This window comes from Procambarus clarkii, chromosome 42 (genome assembly GCF_040958095.1).
Source record: "Procambarus clarkii isolate CNS0578487 chromosome 42, FALCON_Pclarkii_2.0, whole genome shotgun sequence".
Taxonomy (NCBI): domain Eukaryota; kingdom Metazoa; phylum Arthropoda; class Malacostraca; order Decapoda; family Cambaridae; genus Procambarus; species Procambarus clarkii.
Genome location: NC_091191.1, coordinates 12,905,894 through 12,929,421, shown reverse-complemented (window position 1 = coordinate 12,929,421; position 23,528 = coordinate 12,905,894).

Here is a 23,528-nt window from a genome sequence, read left to right as displayed (position 1 = left end):
CTCTCCTGGCGTGCAGTGGCGCCGTGAGGATCGAGGGAAGACCCGCAGGGCTACGGTGAGTTACCTTGAGCATAACTATTGCTCACCCCAGACTAGAGAGTAAGGGTAAGAGAGGTGAAACCCCAACATTGGCGACCTCGCCAGGATACAGATCGGAGTAAAGGTTGCAGTGGTACTTGGCAGTGGTGTTAGAGATCAGGTGCAGGTTAACACTCGTAGCACAAGATGGAGGATGATAAAGTAGCGAGGTTTATTGACTCTAGAGACGAACAGGTGCTGGAAGAGTGCACCAAGGCACAGTTACAGGCTATAGCGGATCATTTTGGAATAAAGCTGAAATCTGCCAGAGATGGTGAAAGAAGACTAGAGATAATGGCTCAGCTAAAGGCTCGAGACGAAGCTTTGGGGGAGGAACGGCCCCAAACACCTGCCAGTGAGGGTGAGCACCTGAGTATTGGTGGAAGCAGCAGGGGATCCAGCGGCAGCAGGCACAGCATAAAGCTGGAAATAATGAAGTTGCAGCTGGAAGCACAGCAGCGTAAGGAAGAGCGAGAAGCAGAAGCGCAGCTGAGGAGAGAAGAGGCACAGCAGCGCAAGGAAGAGCGAGAAGCAGAAGCGCAGCTGAGGAGAGAAGAAGCACAACAGCGCAAAGAAGAGCGAGAAGCACAACAGCGCAAAGAAGAGCGAGAAGCACAACAGCGCAAAGAAGAGCAAGAGCGAGAAGCACAGATGAAGCGTGAGGAGCGAGAAGCCCAACTGCGCCGGGAAGAGCAAGAGCGAGAAGCACAGATGAAGCGTGAGGAGCGAGAAGCACAGATGCAGCGTGAGGAACGAGAAGCACAGCGGCGCCGGGAAGAACAAGAGCGAGAAGCACAGTTACGCAGGGAAGAACACGAGCGAGGGCTGAGACAACAGGAAATAGAAGCCAACAAGGAGGTGGAGCTGAAGCGAGCTGAACTGGGACTAGGTGCCCCTGCCCCGCCACAGGAAGACCGACGAGTGAGGGAACGAGACCTGCCGGTCTTTGTGCCTAGTGAAGCCGAAAGTTTCTTTGATCACTTTGAGAGAGTTGCTGCTATGAAGAAGTGGCCGAGGGCGGAGTGGGCGGAGTTGGTCCAAGGGAGGCTCACAGGGGAAGCTCGCCAAGCCTTCACTATGCTCGACTTCCAGGAATGCACTAACTACGATGCGGTAAAACGAGCTGTGCTCCGTTCCTTTAAGCTCACGCCAGAGTGTTACCGGAAGAGGTTTAGAGAATGTACCCGGTCACCAGGAAAATCGTATGCGGAGACGGCGAGGGACATGGAAAGAAAGTTCCTTAAGTGGATGGACTCTGAAGAAGCGGGGTCGGCCGAAGAAATCAAGGAACTAATGGTCATGGAAAAGTTTATGTCCGTGCTCCCTCCTGAGATCAGGATGAGGGTAAAGGAGGCGGACATAAAGGACCTGAGGGCCGCAGCCGACCGGGCCGACATGTTAGAAGAAGCCCTACGCCCACGCCGAGAGGGACAGCACCGACCGCCCGCATACGTCGGAAACGATAGGAGTTATAGAAGGACGGATGGATGGAGGACAGGAGCGAGTTCTCCCAAATCCCACCTCTCAAGTTGGAACACCCGAGGATCAAAAGGTGCTGTAGAGCCGATAGGGGAGAACCAAGCTGAGAGCTCGGGAACTGTTACTGCAGGGAAAGAAACGACAAGTGAGGCGGGAAAGACACAGGGTGTGACGGTCTCTGGAGGCAGTGCTAAGGCGAGCGGTGGCGGATGGTCTCCGCCGAGGGGCCGCTGCTACAACTGCGGAATACCCGGACACGTCGCGCGGGAATGCAGACGCCCGAAGCAGCGGGGACACGTTGCTTTAGTGATGTTCGAGGACCAGAGGGCCGAGGGAGTGCGGGATGAACCCGTGCTGAATGGGGAGAAGAAAGTTCACCCATTCATGTGTCAAGGAACCGTAAGGATGGGGGTCGCAGACCCCATCCCAGTGAAGATGCTAAGAGACACCGGGGCTGACTTTACCCTGGTAAGTGAAACCCTGTTCCCCGAGGGTTACGAAAGTACCAGTGTGGGGGTGGCACGGGTGGCCACTGTGGGAGGCCCAGTGAGGATGCCCCTACACCAGGTAACTCTAAATTCCGACTATGGCTGCCAGACCCTAGTGGTGGGAGTCTGTACATCAATGCCCAAGATGGAGGCGCAGGTCATCTTGGGGAATGACGCGTGTGGAGGATATGTCCTCCCGCATCTCGTGAAAGGCGAAGAGTGCCCAGAACAACACGAGGAGACAGGCGAAGATTTGAACGTCTGTGGGGACGAGAAGGGAATCGCACCGGTGGCAATCCCAGTTTGTACTGTGACACCGAGACAACGCGAAGAACCAGGAGGTTGTGGATCTGATGGGGCTGAGGAGTCGACTGACAGCCTGGGAACAGATCACCTCGGCGTAGGACCCAGAGAACGAGTGGAGGGCGAGAGTAGCCCGAATGGTGAGTTGCAGGTGACCCTCACCAGTTCTCTAGGGGTAAACCGCACTCGTCTCGGAAAGTTGCAGCAGGAGGAGTTCCCCGAATTGGTTAGTAAGGCCGAAGGAGGACGTGTGGGTCCTGAGAAGGCTTACTTTCCGTTTATCTATATTATATATGCCATGCTATTCATGATGAAGGAACGATGGACACCAGGAGCGACCGTGAGAACGGTGAATAAATATGTCCAAAAGTTCAAAGAACGTCTCACTAGAGCGAAGGGACTGGCTAGGAAACTCCTGAAGAAGGCGCAACGTAAGATGTCGGAGTGGTACGACAGGAGAGCTGCGCAGAGGGATTTTCAGGCCGGATCCAAAGTATTGGTTGTGCTGCCAGGTAAAGGTAGAGTGACCAGGTCGCGGTTCAAGAGAGCATACCGAGTGCTGCGACGGTTGGGTCCAGTGTCGTACGAGATTGGGAAGCCGGATGGACCCCGAAAGAAACAGGTGTGTCGCGCAGACCGCCTGAGACCTTTCTTCACTGTAGAAGGAAGAGCCGCCAAGCAGGACGGAACGAATACCCGAGAAACCCAGCGGAAGACGGGTCTGAGTGTACCGAGGGACCGAGAACTTCCGGAGGAGAAAGGTAAGTGGTCCAGGGCGGAAGGCACCAGTCTCACCCGCACTGAGAGTCTGACAAGGATCAAGGTCAAGCACATTAAACGGAAGGACGACGTAGTAGCGGATGCCCTATCCCGCATGCACTAACCAGACATGACTCTTATTTTAAGGGGAGGGGTATGTGACGGTGTTCCCCCCTTTTATAATTCTCCCACGCCTGCAGTAAGAGTCATGTCTACTTTTCCCAAGCGTTCTCTACGTTGCAGGCTACAATTTGATATATGGGAGAGAGTGAAGTGTTCTCGGAGAGCCGAGAAATTTGTGAAATAGTGATATTTCGGCCTGTGGTTTAGGCCCTTTAGGGAGCCAAGATGGCGCTGGCTTCTCTGATCTCCCGCCAAAACCGTGTGACGTCAGTGGCACCGGATTGGTCACCGACAGCAATGTGGCACCGGGAGCCAATGAAAACTTCCCATAGCAAAAGTGACGTCACGAAGGAAGGGGGTCCGGCCAGCGCGCCGGGCTGGCGCCAGCAGTCAGACACGACACGTCATAGAGGTCGGACGTGCGACGAGTGGTCCTATCTGTCGGACAGCTGTTTCCCACTACCGTGGATTTACGCGTCACCGGAAGTCCGCCAGTACTCTGAGAAGTCTTCCCTAGTTCATGTGTTGAACCAGAAGAGGGAATTGACGGTTATTTGAGCAACAAGTGCTCCAGTCAGGTACTGTGCCAGTAGCAGTGAAGCCGTGCAGTGACGTACATGACGTCTGTGGCAATTCACCAGTTCGTGACAGCGTAGTGGCTGACAGAGCCACTGGGTAGCTGAGGAAGAGAGGACTATTTGGGGAAACCGAACGACTGGAGCTGAGACGTAGGCGACAGCCGTTGCTGGGAGAAGACGACGGCCAGGAGACCGACTCCAACCTTCAAGAAGTCAAGGAGGAGGACGGACCTGCAGTGAGGAGGCACGGAGACGACGCGCTAAACGGTGGGACGACGAGAGGCTCTGGTAGGACACGACGACGTGTAGTGTGGGGGCGTTCCCGACACGAGGACCAGGAGCTACATCTCGACTCTCATCGGAGGATAGGGTGAAGTAGGTGGTTCTAGTTCCCTCCCCATTCCCCTTTAGTTAGCTATATTATTCGGCTATATTATCTAGCCTGAGGATTTTATATGTCGTGAGCAAGTCTCACCCATGTCACGATAACGCACCAGTGTGCTAGACAGTACTATCAAGAGTACTTGTAATATTCATGTTGATTATTGGTGTGTACAGGCACCAGGAACCAGTGATAAATTTACTGTGTTGTGTATATCTTTCTATAGATTTTGATATGAACATATAGTGGTGAATTATATATAATATTATGCCAGTATTTGGAGGTTAGGCTATGTGCCCAGAAACTATTTATTTTCCATGTATTGATGATTGATTTATATACCATATATATGTCTATGTTCATTCAGTGAATAATCATTTGTGAGTACAGTGAATTATTGCGTTATCGCCAACGAGAGAAAGTACTGAAAACTCCAGTGTTAATAGTTTATAATATATTGTTGAGTGAAGAACAATGTGAAGCCATTACTGTGAATCATTGTAGAATTGATTGTAGAAAAGACTGTTTGAGCCTGAGTACAGTGTAACTAAGTAATTCGGTTTATTTGTGCCAATATCGAGTGTGCGAGTTTCTAGTAATATTGGAGAATTTAAAGAAACCGCGCGCGTGAATCTAGAAAACAAGCAAATTTCGCGCGGAGAGACCATTGCGATCAGCTGTTCTTGACACTTGATGAGGAGGGGAGAGTGTTGCCCTCTAGCGGTCGCATAATATCCGTGGGAATTACCGGCCGAGTCAGGATCAGTTGATTTATCGGTTATTGTGTGGCCTTGTGACGTCTTTCATACATTTTAAGTAAAATACAAAACTCTCTTTGTGTTTTTATCATCCCCTCCATTGATCTTGTGGCTATACTATACCTGTCAGCATAGAGTGATAACAATAAGTACCTGCCTGATTCCTGATCTTTGAGTGTGACCTTGCCAAGGCTACCACTGAATACACCAGTCCACTGATGGTGTTACTGGCCACCTTAAACACCAGTTGACGATCTTGTGAATAACCGTAGAGCCCTATTGTTGGGGAGGGCACACGACAGTCGATGTGCACGAGTCGTGTTCTCACTCTTTCTTAATTAGAGGCCGTTAAGATTGACTGGGAGACTCTCCTGGCGTGCAGTGGCGCCGTGAGGATCGAGGGAAGACCCGCAGGGCTACGGTGAGTTACCTTGAGCATAACTATTGCTCACCCCAGACTAGAGAGTAAGGGTAAGAGAGGTGAAACCCCAACATTATGCATTGTTAGTCGCCTAGAAAGAGACGTTGTTGTTGTCTTGCCTATATACTGAGTTCTTTGGGGCTTACAGTCCCCAAGTGGGCATTAAAAGGCATAGACGACGTTGGTCTCCTTCAAAGCATTCTGCTTGGTAACTGGGGAGTTTTTCATGAGTAGATTGGCCGTTTATTGGTTTTATAATAAATTATCAATTGTATTTTCTGATTTTTGTCTGAAAGGATGACGTTCCTATCAACAATCTCTTTCAGGACCCTTTCCTCCGTTTTATGAGCCGTCGAAAAGAAGTTCTTGTAAAATAGTCTAATTGGGGGTACAAGTGTTGTGTTGGTTGACTCTTCAAAAGTTGAATGGCGTTTTACCTTTCTTTTTATGATGTCTTCGACGAAACCGTTTGAGAAGCCGTTGTTGACTAGGACTTGCCTTACCCTACAGAGTTCATCATCGACTTCTTTCCATCCTGAGCTGTGGCTTAGAGCACGGTCGACGTAAGCGTTGACAACACTCCTCTTGCACCTGTCTGAGCAGTCACTATTGGCATTGAGGCACATTCCTATGTTTGTTTCTTTGGTGTAAACTGCAGTATTGAAGCCTCCGCTCCTTCCCGTGACTGTTACATCCTGAAAGGGCAGCTTCCCGTTGTTCTCCCGTTGTACGTCAAACTCAACACAAAATTCTGCTCAAATGCCTCCTTCAGCTGCTGCAGACATCTGGCATAAGGTACCTGTGTAAAAATGTAGTCAACATTCCTGCAGTATATGGTTGGTTTCAAGTCCATGTCAACTAAGACCCTTGCTCGATTGTGCCCATGTAGAAGTTCGCAAACAGGACACCTAGGGAAGAACCCATAGAACCCATCTACTTGCTTATACATGTGCCCATCTGGGCTCACGAAGGGTTCCTCTTTAGTGCAGGCTTGGAGTAGTTTCCAGAGTATGCTTTCTGGCATGTCAAGAGGAGTGCAAGCCGGGTCACGATACACTCTGTCTGCTATCATCCCGATTGTCTCGTCCACAGGCACGTTGGTAAATAGGGATTCCACATCCAAAGAGGCTCTTATCCCCGTGGCCCGTGCTCCGCGCAGTAAGACGACAAATTCCTTGGGAGACTTCAAGCTGAAAGCACAGGGTACGTAAGGAGTCAACAACCCATTGAGTCACTTAGCCAGTCTGTATGTGGGTGTGGGTATCTAGCTGATGATTGCCCGAAGTGGGTTTCCAGGCTTGTGGGTCTTGACATTTCCATAGGCATATCCAGCTTTGTATTCCCCAACAACTTTTGGCAGGTGGAGTCCGTATTTCTTGGTGTTCACAGTTTCGATGAACGCCCTTTCTTTTCGATGAACGCCCTCGATGAAGCTGCCCTTTCTGGATGTAATATTCACGGAAGGAGCGGAGGCTTCCATACTGTAGTCTACTCCAAAGAAACAAACATAGGAATGTGCCTCAATGCCGATAATGACTGCCCAGTCAGGAAAAATATGGACATTTCCATCTTTTTCAGGATGGAAACGTCTCAGGATGGAAAGAAGTCGATGAAGAACTCTGTAGAGTAAGGGCAGTCTTAGTCATGAACGGCTTCTCTAACGGTTTCGTTGAAGACATTATAAAAAAAAAGGTAAAACGCCATGCAACTTCTGAAGAGTCAACCAACACAACATTTGTAACTCCAATTAGACTATTTTACAGGAACTTCTTTTCGACGGCTCATATAACGGAGGAAAGGGTCCTGAAAGATATTGTTGATAGGAACGTCATCCTTTCAGACAAAAATCAGAAAATACAAATGATCATTTATTATAGAACCAAAAAAACAGCCAATCTACTCATGAAAAACTCTCCAGACACCAACCAGAACGCTTTGAAGGAGACCAACATCGTCTATGCCTTTAAATGCCCACTTGGGTACTGTAAGCCCCAAAGAACCCCAAAGAATGAGGTGATTTGATAAAATGCTATGCCCAAGATTACCATCCGAGTGCCGGCGAGGAAGTGGTTCAAATAGCTTCGGCTATCACTTCCTTTTGTTCGGTCGTGATGGTCAAGCGGATTAAGGCATCCTGTACATAGCAGTTACGTTGCTCCTGGCAGTATGGGTTTGAGTCACTTCTGGGGTGTGAGTTTTCAGTTGCATATAGTCCTGGGGACCATTCAGGCTTGTTCGCATTTGTGTTCCTCACGTGTGCCCCAAAGAATGAGGTGATTTGATAAAATGCTATGCCCAAGATTACCATCCGAGTGCCGGTGGGGAAGTGGTTCATATAGCTTCGGCTATTGCTTCCTTTTGTCTGGTCGTGATGGTCAAGCGGATTAAGGCGTCCTGTACATACCAGTTACGATGCTCCTGGCAGTATGGGTTGGAGTCACTTCTGGGGTGGGATTTTTCAGTTATATATATATCATACTTTGGTGGATTCGGGTTTCTGAACCTCAAAGCAGAATCCCATGGTATTATCAAACGCAATGTGAGCATCCTCAGTACAGAAGGATGCCAGCCAGTTGGGCACAAGTTGACCCCCAGCTGGGACTTCAAGCCTTCTCTGGTGTGCCACAAAGCATGGAGGTGTACAGGTGCTCTACCTTCCACTCACATGAACTGATAACTACATTCAAGTCCGTAAAAACATTTAGTTCACAATTAGTTACATGAGTAATATGTGTGATACCCTTGGACCTTAAAACCAGGCTGGGATCAGGTAGGTGCGAGAGGAACTGGCCCTGAAGGTCAGGTGTGGGGAGGAAAGGAACTGGCCCTGATGGTCAGGTGTGGGAGACAACCTATCCCTGATGGTCAGGTGTGGGAGACAACCTATCCCTGAAGGTCAAGTGTGGAGGGAGAAGAACTGACCCAGAAGGTCTAGTGTGGGGGGAGAAGAACTGACCCTGAAGGTCTAGTGTGGGGGGAGAAGAACTGACCCCTAAGGTCAAGTGTGGGGGGAGAAGAACTGACCCCTAAGGTCAAGTGTGGAGGGAGAAGAACTGACCCTGAAGGTCTAGTGTGGGGGGAGAAGAACTGACCCTTAATGTCAGGTGTGGAGGGAGAAGAACTGACCCTGAAGGTCAGGCGTTGGGGGAGAAGAACTGACCCTGAAGGTCAGGTGTGGGTGGAGAAGAACTGACCTTTAATGTCAGGTGTGGAGGGAGAAGAACTGACCCTGAAGGTCAGGTGTGGGTGGAGAAGAACTGACCCTGAAGGTCAGGTGTGGGTGGAGAAGAACTGACCCTTAATGTCAGGTGTGGGGGGAGAAGAACTGACCCTTAATGTCAGGTGTGGGGGGAGAAGAACTGACCCTTGATATCAGGTGTGTAGGGAGAAGAACTGACCCTGAAGGTCAGGTGTGTGTGGAGAAGAATTGACTCTTAAATTCACGTCTGGGGGAAGAAGAACTGACCCTGAAGGAGAAGTTGTTGGAGACGTCCTGATCGACGACGGTGAGGGTGGCGAGGACTTGGTCCCGGGTCAGACTCTCAGACACGTCCAGCGTCCACTCTGGCCGCGAGAACCTCGGCGGCACATCGTTCACGTCCCCCACCTCCACCACCACCGTCCCTGTCCCTAGAGGGAAGAGGAAACACTGGTTCAGGGAGACACTTGTCACTGTCCCTGCCCTTGTCCCTGAGGAAGAGGCTGGTTCAGGGAGACAATTTACACAGCAACCAACACAACACACAAATATTCCCACAGGAATATAAAGGAAAGGGGGAACGGCTAAGGCTATGGGGAAAAGTCTATGGGGAGGCTAAGGCTATGGGGAAAAGTCTATGGGGAGGCTAAGGCTATGGGGAAAAGTCTATGGGGAGGCTAAGGCTATGGGGCAAAGTCTATAGGGAGGCTAAGGCTATGGGGAAAAGTCTATGGGGAGGCTAAGGCTATGGAGAAAAGTCTATGGGGAGGCTAAGGCTATGGGGAAACGTCTATGGGGAGGTTAAGGCTATGGAGAAAAGTCTATGGGGAGGCTAAGGCTATGGGGAAAAGTCTATGGGGAGGCTAAGGCTATGGGGAAAAGTCTATGGGGGAGGCTAAGGCTATGGGGAAAAGTCTATGGGGAGGCTAAGGCTATGGAGAAAAGTCTATGGGGAGGCTAAGGCTATGGGGAAACGTCTATGGGGAAACGTCTATGGGGAGGTTAAGGCTATGGAGAAAAGTCTATGGGGAGGCTAAGGCTATGGGGAAAAGTCTATGGGGAGGCTAAGGCTATGGGGAAAAGTCTATGGGGAGGTTAAGGCTATGGGGAAAAGTCAATAGGGAAGGCTAAGGCTATGGTGAAAGGCTAAGTCACCAGATTTGAAGTACAATGTTGGTCGTACACTCCCATAAGAAATAAGAAACGATTGTTCACAGGTTGGCTAATTAACTCCTTCATGACATGAATACAGTCAGTTTTGATAATACAAAGGTGTCTGAGTAGCCAGTGCTACCTCATAATTAAGCTTAGTTACTTGGTATATTACAAGAATTGCTAAGGCAATTAAACAGCAATAGCGCATGAGATAAAAACAAGTTTGTTTGTTCATAATGTTGCAAACAATCTAAGGTGCAGATAAGAGGAAGATTACTTGTTAATTATATTTTATAAATATCCACAAAAATAGAATGACTTTTTCCGATTGAAACGCGAAAAGTCTTCCAATTAAATTAAAAATTCTATACTGGATACTTTTCCAGTTTCTGTGCTCTGCTTGATCTCCGGTCATTATTCACTCACTCACAGGTGTTTTTATTCATTTACTTTTATCAAATCGGTGTTGTTCATCATGAAACATTTTATATTTTGTTTCCAATATGTAATAATTTGCATTTATCAGCATTAAAATGCGTCTGCTAATCGTTAGTTTGACAAATTAATTAATATATCTTAGTCAGCTTTATATCTCCTTTGCTTGTTTGGTGTTGCAGCTTTGCTTCCCAGTTAAGAGGCTTCAATAAATTAAGACATAGAATAGGTCATTATCGATCTCATTTAAATGAACAAATCTGGTCCCAAAATTAAACGCTAGGGCACTCCTCTTGAAATTTCTATCCATCCAGATGCATTTTCATTTCGAAGTAGACTTTTGTATCAGGATAACCAATTTTGCATGAAAACCTTAATGCAAAACCATCTATACCACAAACCACTAGAATGGGGGCTTGTAGAGAGTTGACTCCGCACACTGATGCTCCGTACTTCCAATGGTATAGACAGGTTAATCGAGTATACTCAAGTTAAACCACCTCATAAACACACTACTAAAACCACACTGTTGTACACTAGAGAAGTACACCCACCATAGAAGCCCCCCTTCGGTACATTGTAGAACCCAGCGGTATACGCGTGAATCCTATGGTACATCAACCGTGAAAGCCCCCTGTGGTATGCTAGATCTAGAAACTCTTCGGTAAATCGATCAGAGAAGCTGTCTAGAGTGCACTAGAGGGCCCCCATCCCCCCCCCCCCTTGCCGTACACTCACCCTTGAGGCCACCGCCGTCAGTGGCCACAACCTGGACGGTGTACTGTTGAGTCTTCTCGCGGTCGAGGCAACAGAGCGCCGTGGTGATGAGCCCCAGCTGACTGTCGATGCTGAAGATGGGGCTCCCGCTCGACTCGTCTATCACATTCTTCTCCAGCGAGTAGACCAGGCGAGCGTTGTGGCCCTCATCGGGGTCATCGTGGTCCGTGGCCACCATCTGGGCCACCACGGTGCCTTGGGGAAGACGGCGTCAATAAGGAGCACTCCTTCCAATTTAGGAATGCTGTAAATTTTTTAGTCGTGAAAAGCTGAGAACTAAACTTCAACAGTAAGATGTTACTGCTTCTCTGCTTCGGCTTGGCTGGTTTTTACTTGACAAATGTAAACACACAGAATTGTATAAATATATATAATTATAATTTATTTGAAATTAATATATGAAAAAAATATTGAAGAAAGCGTCAACGGAATGAGCCGTACAATCAATTACATGCAAATACACTTTTTTCAGTGAATCTATAGCCAACTCTTAGCAATTTAAATAACCCAGAACTATAAGTAGAAGAATTATAGAATCTAGAAGCCAGATTCACAAAACAGTTCCGCAAACACTTACGAACCTGTAAATCTTTTCTCAATCTTTGGCGCCTTTGCTTACAATTATCAAACAGTTAATGAGCTCCGAAGCACCAAGAGGCTGTTTATAACAATAACAACAGATGATTGGGAAGTTTTCATACTCGTAAACTCATTAATAAATGTAATCAAAGGCGTCAAAGATTGAGGAAAGATGTATACGTTCGTAAGTGCTTCGTAAATTTGGCCCTTGAGTTATTCGCTTCAAGCCTATGAAATTTAGACAAATTTTTAGCACATATTAAGAAAGTTCAAATCATACTACCACTTTCTTGCTTTATGGAACTTCCTCTCAGCCTTCATGAGAAAACTATCAAGAGTAATACCAAGTTATAGATCAGATATGGTTTTAGTGGTATTCACCCTGAAGCATCTCAGTGATTCGCTTCATTCCGTAAATAAGTTAAGTTTTCTTGCGCATTTGGCTGAAATTTTTTCATGTCTTGCGAAGAAATTTTTTTCCATTAATTTCAACTTCATATATATTACCTGATGGGTTGGATATTATTGTTTTCTTTCAAGATTGACGATTTGTTTGGTGATTCGGTGAGATAGTCAACAGTTGGGATTTTATCATTGGAAAGAATATCTTGCATATATCGTCTCATAGATTAGATAGCTTCAAGGGGTTCAACTGATGTATTTTATTCATTATTATTTTTTTTCAATTCAATATAATTACCACATGAATTTATAACATCTGACGCTGCACTAAGCATGGCATTCCCTGCCCCACACGACACAACGCCATGAACCAAACATGTTTGCCTTCTCCAGTTGGGCTGTAGTATCATATGGTATCATATGTAGTATCATATGGTATATAGTATGTAGTATGTATCAGAAGGAGCGCCGTGCCAGCACCCAGCATTTTCGGGAGAAGAGAGAGCCACGTTATGATATTAAGGCCGCCTCACGACCAAATTAGAATAATGATAAGAGACCGGAGGGAAATGACTCTGCAAGGGAAGATGAATCCGATAAGCTGCGTGGCAATGAGACGAAAAGATGAGAGATATGAGTGAGAGAATGAGAAAAGCGAGAGGGAAAAACTACGAATAAGGAAATAATGAGTTATATCGAGAGGACAACACACACATGCGATTCGAAAGTCAGAAAGCCAGTTTAAATACATCTTTTCAGTAACTTCCATTCTTTGGTGTCCCTTACCAGTTGGTACTAATTCTTTATATTATGTACAGACAAAGGCTGGACAGAGACGCATAAACGGATCAAAGGAAAGAACTGATATCGCGCGTCAGGTCATCCATTCAATATGGGAACACGGAAGTACGAAACAACAGACAGAAAGGCACAACTGAAGACCTTCAAGCGGTCATAATGCTTACTGTATGTCTACCACCAGTCTACCTGTCCTCACCGTAGGTCTACCACCACTCTACCTGTCCTCACCGTAGGTCTACCACCACTCTACCTGTCCTCACCGTAGGTCTACCACCACTCTACCTGTCCTCACTGTAGGTCTACCACCATTCTACCTGTCCTCACCGTAGGTCGACCACCACTACCTGTGCTCGCAAACGTCTACAGTAACTCTTAACAGCCACAGATAAATCCAACAGCCATCGGTAAACCCAACAGCCACCGGTAAACTCAACAGCCACCGATAAACCCAACTGCCACCGGTAAACGCAAGAGCCACTGGTAAACAAAACAGCCACCTACCATGATGGTAGCCGAGGCTATTTCCATCCCCCCGCCGGCACTTGGTTGGTATTCTTGGGCATGGTATTTTATCAAATCACGTCATTCATTGGGGTGATTTTATCAAATCACTCATTCAGTTGCATATAGTCCTGGGAACCCTTCTGGCTTGTTCGCATTTGTGTTCCTCACGTGTGCCCCAAAAAATAAGGTGATTTGATAAAATACCATGCCCAAAATTACCAACCAAGTGCCGGTAGGGGGATGGAAATAGCCTCGGCTACCATCTTCTTTTGTCCGCTAGTGTTGGTCGAGCGGTTAAGGGATCCTGTACGCCAGCAAAGTGCTCCTGGCAGTATGGGTTCGAGTCACTTCTGGGGTGTGAGTTTTCAGTTGCATATAGAACTGGGGACCATTACATGATGCAAGGCCCGATTTGCCTAATAAGCCAAGTTTTCCTGAATTAATATATTTTCTATAATTTTTTTCTTATGAAATGATAAAGCTGCCCTTTTCACTATGTATGAGGTCATTTTTTTATTGGAGTTAAAATTAACGTAGATATAGGACCAAACCTAACCAACCCTACCTAACCTAACCTAACCTATCTTTATAGGTTAGGTTAGGTTAGGTAGCCGAAAAAGTTAGGTTTGAAAATCAACACATAAAAAGGAATCAACACATAAAAAGTATGTGTTGATTCCTACCCAATAATACATGAATAAATTTAGCGACATCCATAGTGATGACACTAAATTTCAGCGAATCACGAGGAACCCTGGGGAAGACCTTAAACGCAAAGTGAACAAAACTATTACTACAATCAACGAAAAGAAAGGTAGAGTTCATTTTACTAAACTCCAGGGCGACTATGGCTTAGGATATGATTATATCCAGATCATTTATTTCATATATTTCCATGTGTTATTTTTTATATGCTTAATGTAGTTTTCGATAGTAAACTTCATATCATTTTACTGATGTGTTTACGTGCGCCCTCCATTTCTCTTTGATCATTATATAAGTGATACTATATGCACCACACTATGATCATTATTATTCATATTATGGAAAATATCCTAGTGACTGGCAGTATTTGAGTACACTGATATTTATGGAAACGTGCCCTTGGCTGGTAATTCTGAATCAACACTGTGAATGTGGCAACGTACTAATGCTGGGCGACACAGAGTTTAACCACTGAACTGCTTTGCTGGGATGCAGAGTTACAAACCCAGCTGGCGACCTTGTGAGTAGTTGCGTGACACAGGTGAGAGACAAGTGACCTGTGACCCCTTTGTTACGGCGCGCAAGACTCAGAGGAAGTGTTGTTGCTGAGTGAAGCAACATCTTAAGGTTAGTACTGAGTTTTCTTTCACTCCTCCGTGGGACACGGCCAGATCGCTAGTAGCGTTTTCGTCTGTGGATGGACTGCAAGGCTCCCAGGTCAATCAGTGGCACCCAGGTGTCTAGGAGCAATGGGACCTCGACAAGACTACCGAGGTTCCTGTTCTCAACAAACATTGGGATTCAATCCATTCTTCCGTTAAAGAGACTTAGTCATAAAATCATTTTTCATCACGTCTCTTCAGAGATAATTTTGTCGGACTATTTACTCAAGCAAAAACAGTCATTAATTACATGATCTGATAATACAGGAAAAAAACAAATATAATGCAAACAGGTATAATGCAAGATCTGATAATACAGGAAAAAACACATAAGTAATGCAAGACATCAAATAGCCCAAACACTTTCGTTTGTTACATTATCAGGAGTAGAGAGGTAAAGCAAATTACATGACAGAAGATTATATACACAAAATGTAAGTTTACATACAAACGAGGCTGGTTTACCTTCAACTTCACCAGAAACAATGTAATACACAAATAATTTTCCCATACGTAAATAGGAATTTTAGTTTTAACAGTCGGCAAAGTTACTCATTCCGCACGTTGAACAGGAACGAGCAGTCTTTGCACAAGTTAAGAGCTCACCTCGTCTATGTACGCGCTCTTCCGTCTGGCAGGAGCTCGCTCCCATTATGAAATATTAAAAATCATACCTTTGGGAGCGTTTTGCTTATTGTTGTCATGGCGATAATACGAAGCTTTGAGCATGTGTCCGCTCTTCGGGAACTTGGTAAGAGATTGAAGTGACTGTGTGGTTGTGGTACTTTACCTTTGGGCGTGTCCTCGGAGATGGTGGTGATGGTGGTGTGGGAGGGGAAGTACGGAGCGTTGTCGTTTACGTCCTTGAGGTTGACACGTACGTCAGTGTCCGTCTCCAGCTCGCCATCCGACGCCGTCACCCGCAGTCGCCACTGAGCCCGGCCGTGGGGTGGGTCACGGTCCAGGGGCTGTGGTATGGGCATGGGTGGACACGCCGGGTTAGTGTGGACAACACGAAAAGTTAGACACTACAGACACAACATGAATGATTGTCGGAATGGAAAACAATGACTTAGAGTCAATGCAATACCCACCTGCTATTATACATGAACTGATTTCAATGTTAACAGTCTGCTTTTTGAAGTTTCTTTTAAGGCATTTAAACTAATGAAACGTTAACGATTACTTTTCTCCTTCCACTGACACAATATAATTGGTTACGGCCACTTTCGTGGTCAGCGAGGTCAATATTGCTGTCACTATGTTGTACGTTCTCACTACATATGTGCATTAAAATTGCACTGACGTTAACTTACTATTTATGATATGTGATATTGAAATACACACACACACACACACACACACACACACACACACACACACACACACACACACACACACACACACACACACACACACACACACACACACACACACACAGGCGGCGGGCCGGCCGAGCAGACAGCATGCTGGACATGTGATCCTGTGGTCCCGGGTTCGATCCCGGGCGCCGGCGAGAAACAATGGGCAGAGGTTCTTTCACCCTATGCCCCTGTTACCTTGCAGTATATAGGTACCTGGGAGTTAGTCAGCTGTTACGGGCTGCTTCCTGTGTTGTGTGTGTGGTGTGGAAAAAAATAGTAGCAGTAGTTAGTAACAGTTGATAGACACTAGAGAGGCGGGCCGAAAGAGCAAAGCTCAATCCCCGCAGGCACAACTAGGTGAATACACACACACATAAACAAACAAACAAACAAAAACACACACACACACACACACACACACACACACACACACACACGAGGTGGGGCCTCGTAGCCTGGTGGATAGCGCGCAGGACTCGTAATTCTGTGGCACGGGTTCGATTCCCGCACGAGGCAGAAACAAATGGGCAAAGTTTCTTTCACCCTGAATGCTCCTGTTACCTAGAAGTAAATAGGTACCTGGGAGTTAGTCAGCTGTCACGGGCTGCTTCCTGGGGTGTGTGTGAGTGGTGTGAAAAAAAAAATAGTGTAGTTAGTAAACAGTTGATTGACAGTTGAGAGGCGGGCCGAAAGAGCAAAGCTCAACCCCCGCAAACACAACTAGGTGAAAACAACTAGGTGAAACACACACACACACACACACACACACACACACACACACACACACACACACACACACACACACACACACACACACACGAGGAAATAGGAAAGAGAGAGAAGAGAGAGGAGGAGGTGGTGTAGCTTTGCTACTAAGAGAAGGTTGGAGTTTCGAAGAGATGGTAATTCAGAACTATGAAGGTTTAGGTGACTACATATCAGGCACCATAGCAACTGGAGGACAGAAAATTATAATAGTAATCATATATAACCCCCCACCGAACGACGGAAGACCCAGACAGGAATATGATAGAAACAACTTGGCCACCATCAATATAATAGAGAGAGCAGCTTCTGTGGCTAGCAGGAATGGATCCAGACTTCTAATCATGGGAGACTTCAACCATGGGAAGATAGATTGGGGGAACAGAGACCCACATGGAGGCCCAGACACATGGAGAGCTAAGCTGCTGGATGTGGCAACAAGAAACTTTCTAAGTCAACACGTCAAGGGACCGACAAGAATGAGAGGAGGGGATGAACCAGAACTTGCTTGATCTGATATTTACCCTAAATGAGTCGGATATAAGGGAAGTTAAGTTGGAAGCCCCATTGGGATTGAGTAATCATAGTGTATTGAGCTTTGAGTACCTGGTTGAGCTGGGAATTATCACCCCCAAAAAAGAACTGGGAACCAAAGGGCTGGCGTACGGACAGGGAAACTATGAGAAGATGAATTAACTCCTATGGGATATACATTGGGACACAGAACTCGGAACCAAGTCCGTACAAGACATGATGGACTCTGTCACCTAAAAATGTCAGGAAGTTGTAAGCAGGTTTTCCCAGCCCGACAGGAAAAAACAGAGAAGCAAAGGAAGAATCCGTGGTTTAATAGGGAATGTATGAAAGCAAAGGAGCTGAACAAAAGGGCATGGAGGAACTTCCGTAATAACAGAACACCAGAAAGTAGAGAGAGATACCAGAGAACCAGGAACGAGTATGTCAGTGTGAGAAGAGCAGCTGAGAAAAGGTATGAAAATGATATAGCTAATAAAGCCAAGACCGAACCAAAGCTACTACACAGTCACATCAGGAGGAAGACAACAGTGAAGGAACAGGTGATGAAACTTAGGGTGGGCGAGGACAGGTACACAGAGAAAGACAAAGAGGTGTGTGAAGAACTCAACAAAAAGTTCCAGGAGGTCTTTACAATAGAACAGGGAGATGTCACGGCGCTAGAAGAGGTGGCAGCAAACCAAGTGACCTTGGATAGGTTCGAAATTACAAGAGATGAGGTCAAGAAGCCCCTATTGGAGCTGGATGTGAAAAAAGATGTTGGGCCGGACGGAATCGTGCCATGGGTATTGAAAGAGTGTGCAGGTGCACTTTGCTTACCACTCTCCATAGTGTATAGTAGGTCACTGGAAACGGGGGACCTACCAGAAATATGGAAGACTGCTAATGTAGTACCAATATACAAAAAGGGTGACAGACAAGAGGCACTGAACTACAGGCCAGTGTAGTATACCATGCAAGGTGATGGAAAAGATTGTGAGAAAAAAAACCTAGTAACACATATGGAGAGAAGAGGCTTCGTAACAAACCTTCAACATGGGTTCAGGAAGGGTAAACCTTGCCTTACAGGCTTGATAGAATTCTACGATCAGGTGAAAAAGATTAAGCAAGAAAGAGAACGGTGGGCGGACTGCATTTTTTTGGACTGTCGGAAAGCCTTTGACACAGTACCCCATAAAAGGTTGATGCATAAGCTGGAGAAACAGGCAGGAGTAACTGGTAGGGCGCTCCAGTGGATAAGGGAGTACCTAAGCAATAGGAAGCAGAGTTACAGTGAGGGGTGAGACCTCAGACTGGCGTGAAGTCACCAGTGGAGTCCCACAGGGCTCTGTGCTTGGACCTATCCTGTTTCTGATATATGTAAATGATCTCCCAGAGGGTATAGACTCATTCCTCTCAATGTTTGGTGACGACGCCAAAATTATGAGAAGGATTAAGACAGAGGAGGACAGCTTGAGGCTTCAAGAAGACCTGGACAAGCTGTAGGAATGGTCGAACAAATGGCTGTTAGAGTTTAACCCAAGCAAATGTAATGTAATGAAGAAAGGGGTAGGAAGCAGGAGACCAAATACAAGGTACCATTTGGGTGATGAAATACTTCAAGAGTCAGAGAGAGAGAAAGACCTGGGGGTTGATATCACGCCAGACCTGTCCCCTGAAGCTCATATCAAGAGGATAATATCAGCAGCATATGCCAGGTTGGCTAACATAAGAACGGCCTTTAGAAACTTGTGTAAGGAATCTTTCAGAACATTATATACCACATATGTCAGACCAATCCTGGAGTATGCGGCTCCAGCATGGAGTTCATATCTAGTCAAGCATAAGACTAAACTGGAAAAAGTTCAAAGGTTTGCCACCAGACTAATGCCCGAGCTGAGAGGTATGAGCTACGAGGGGAGACTACGGGAATTAAACCTCACTTCGTTGGAAGACAGAAGAGTTAGGGGGGACATGATCACCACATTCAAGATTCTCAAGGGAATCGACAAGGTTGATAAAGACAGGCTGTTTAACACAAGGGGCACACGCACTAGGGGACACAGGTGGAAACTGAGTGCCCAAATGAGCCACAGAGATGTTAGAAAGAAATTTTTTAGTGTCAGAGTGGTTGACAAATGGAGTGCATTAGGAAGCGATGTGGTGGAGGCTGACTCCATACACAGTTTCAAGTGTAGATATGATAGAGCCCAATAGGCTCAGGAACCTGTACACCTGTTTATTGACGGTTGAGAGGTGGGACCAAAGAGCCAGAGCTCAACCCCCGCAAGCACAACTAGGTGAGTACACACACACACACACACACACACACACACACACACACACACACACACACACACACACACACACACACACACACACACACACACACACACACACACACACACACACACACACACAGCAGCATCAGTTGCCTGCAGGATTGGCTCAAGACTCTTAATCATGGGCGACTTCAACCATCAAAAGATAGACTGGGAGAATGGAGGACCCACATGGTGGTGCAGATACATGAAGAGCTAAACTCTTGGAAGTGGCAAGAAGGAACTTTCTGAGCCAGCATGTCAGGGAACCCATAAGAGTAAGAGGCAATGATGAACCAGCTAGACTCGACTTGATATTCACCCTGAATGAGTCAGAAATAAGGGCAGTCAAAGTTGAAGTCCTCATAAGAATGAGTGAGCACAGTGTACTGACTTTTGAGTACTTGGTGGAGGTAGGGAAAACCTATCCAAGGATAGGATTGGAGGGAAAAAAAACTAAATTATCGAAGAGGAAAATATGACGAAATGAGGCACTTCCTAATGGGAATACCATGGGAAACAGAACTTAGAGACAAGACTGTGCAGGACATGATGGATTTTGTCACCCAGAAATGCCAGGAAGCTGCAGACAGGTTTATCCCGGTTCAAAAGGAGAGAAACGAAAAAAAAAATAAAAAAAATCTATGGTTCAACCAGGAATGCAAGGTAGCGAAGCAACTGAATAAAAGAACATGGAGAAACTACAGAAATAACAGAACACCGGAGAGCAGGGAGAGATACCAGAAGGCCAGAAATGAGTACCTCAGATTGAGGAGGGAAGCAGAGAGACAGTATAAAAATGACATAGCGAGTAAAGCCAAGACTCAACCAAAGCTGCTCCACAGCCACATCAGGAGGAAAAAAGCAGTGAAGGAACAAGTGATGAAATTGAAAAAAAGGGGAGAACAGATACACAGAGAGTGACAAGGAGGTGTGTGAAGAACTCAACAAGAGATTAAAAGAGGTCTTCACAATAGAACAAGGAGAAGCCCCTGCACCAAATGAGGAGGAGGCAAACCAAGCAACCTTGGAGGAATTTGACCTCACCAGTGATGAGGTCAAAAGGTGTCTGTTGGAGCTGGATGTGACAAAGGCTGTTGGGCCTGACAGAATCTCACCATGGATACTAAAGGAAGGTGCAGAAGAACTAAGTGTTCCACTCTCTATGGTGTATAACAGGTCACTGGAAACAAGATCTACCAGAAAGTTGGAAGACAGCTAACGTAGTCCCAATATACAAAAAGGGTGGCAGGCAAGAGGCACTGAACTACAGACCAGTTTCCCTAACTTGTATACTATGCAAGGTAATGGAGAAGATCGTGAGGAAAAGGCTTGTAGAGTATTTGGAGGGAAATAACTTTGTAATGCACCACCAACATGGGTTCAGAGACGGTAAATCGTGCTTTTAAATCTAGTAACCTAGTAACCTAGTAAATCATAGGTTTACTAGAATTCTATGACCAGGACACAAAAATTAGGCAGGAAAGGGAAGGTGTGAGCCGACTGCATTTTCCTGGACTGCCAGAATGCCTTTGACACAGTACCCTATAAAAGGCTATTAAAAAAGTTGGAGCAACAGTCAGGAGTAAAAGAGAAGGTGCAAGAATAGATAAGGGAGTACTTAAAAAACAGGAAACAGCGAGTAACGGTGAGGGGGGAGACATCAGAGTGGCGAGGTATCACCAGCGGACTCCCACAGGGCTCAGAACTTGGACCCATCCTGTTTCTAATATATGTAAACGATCTTCCGGAGGGTATAGACTCATTCCTCTCAATGTTTGCTGATGATACAAAAATTATGAGAAGAATCAAGATGGATGAAGACAGACAGAGACTACAGGATGACCTGGACAAACTGGAGGAATGGTCTAGAAAATGGTTGCTAAAGTTCAACTCAGGAAAGTATAAAGTAATGATATTAGGCAAAGGGAGCAGGAGGCTGAACACAAGGTACCACCGGGGAGGTGAATTCCTGCAAGAGTCAAATAGAGAGGGGTTGATATCAAACCGAACCTTTCGCCTGAGGCCCACATCAAAAGGATATCATCACTGGCATATGCTAGACTGGCCAACATAAGAATTGCCTTTAGAAACTTGTGTAAGGAATCGTTCAGGACCCTGTATGCCACTTATGTCAGACCAATCCTGGAATATGCAGCGCCAGCCTGGAGTCCATACCTAGTTAAACAAAAGACAAAGTTAGAGAAGATTCAGAGGTATGCCACCAGGCTCGTCCTGGAACTGAGAGGAATGAGCTACGAGGGATGGCTAAAGAAGCTGAACCTCACGTCCCTGGAAAACAGAAGAGTAAGGGGAGACATGATAACCACCTTCAAAATTCTCAGGGGAATTGACAGGGTGGACAAAGACAAACTCCTCAGCACGGGTGGGACACGGGAACAAGGTGACACAGGTGGAAATTTAGTACCCAGATGAGCCACAGAGACGTTAGCAAGAATTTTTTCAGTGTCAGAGCAGTTAATAAATGGAATGCTCTAGGAAGTGATGTGGTGGAGGCTGACTCCATACACAGTTTCAAATGTAGATATGATAGAGCACAGTAGGCTCAGAAACCTGTACACCAGTTGATTGACAGTTGAGAGGCGGGACCAAAGAGACAAAGCTCAACTCCCGCAAGCACAATTAGGTGAGTACACACAAAATGCTTATTTTGGAAAACTGCAATAATAAAGAACTCAAGAACCACCTGGACGCGGTAGAAATATGGGTCGCAACATTAATGCAAACTACCGAAAAAGTTCCTGGATCCACCATATAGGAGACAAAATGGGGGAAATAAGAAAAGATACATCAAGACGTCTCGTCCAGGTTTTCTTCCCCAACGTGGCGGATAGTGGGATCTTAGAGTAAGAAATTCCATTTGGAGCCAGTGATCTTTGCCTCCTAGTCTTTTATAATAGTGTAGAACTTAAGGCAAAATCAAGACGATTTGAGAAGTAAAGAAAGCAATAAAAGCCTTCATAAATTCTATAATACATAATGAAAGAATACCTGTAGTGGGGAGACGTGTTTTTTGTTGTATCTTGAGGTCATTGTATTTGCTTAGTTTTTTTATGTTTTAGCTCCGTTCCTACTTTTACCCAAATCGATTATTTTCCACATATACCAGATTGCTATTAACATAGGTTTCTTGGTCACGGATGGCGCAACAGACCATGGAAACTTCAGGTGTGTGAGACTGAGATGATTGTGCTTGCGTCTTCTTGCAGGTGTGTGCGACATGTACAACAGTGTTAGTGTCTCCTAGCAGGTGTGTGTTTATGTGCGACCAGGACTGTGTGTTGCGCATATTAAGCTGTTATGAACGCTTTCACATAAGATCATTCTTATTCTGAATTATTTGTAAATCGCTTCGTGTAAATTAGAGTTTTAACGTTGGCTTCCTGTAAATCTGGACTCTTTAAACCTTTAAGACAATATAAGCAATAATCTCGTCTATAAGACAGATGGTCGCATATCCTCTTCCCTAAATAAGCGAATTCATATGTACCTTAACGAGACGTGCAATATACAGGTCTATCAACACATAAATAAAAACGAATACTTCATGATAAAAAGAAGAACGATTGTCGTATCAAACATCTTTACTCTTAATTAAAATCCACATCACGTTTCGAGTACATCGTCGTATTCATCATCAGATCTAAAATACAGAAATATTGACCTAGCGTTATGTCATGAATTCAAATTGATCCGCAAAAGAAGAAACTAATACTGAATAAGGGCTATTTACTACAAGACAAGATATAAAGTAATGACCCAAATTAAAAGAAAAAAGAACAAACTAAAAAATTCGACTTCCCTGACGATTTAAAAATGTAGGATTTGACAAGTACTTAACAAAGACAGTCAGTACTAATTCGAAATTACAGTTGTAAACAAAGTAATTCAGAAACTTATTCAAGCAAAAAATAGTTAAAACACATTATAGATTACCAATTACACACTTTATTAAA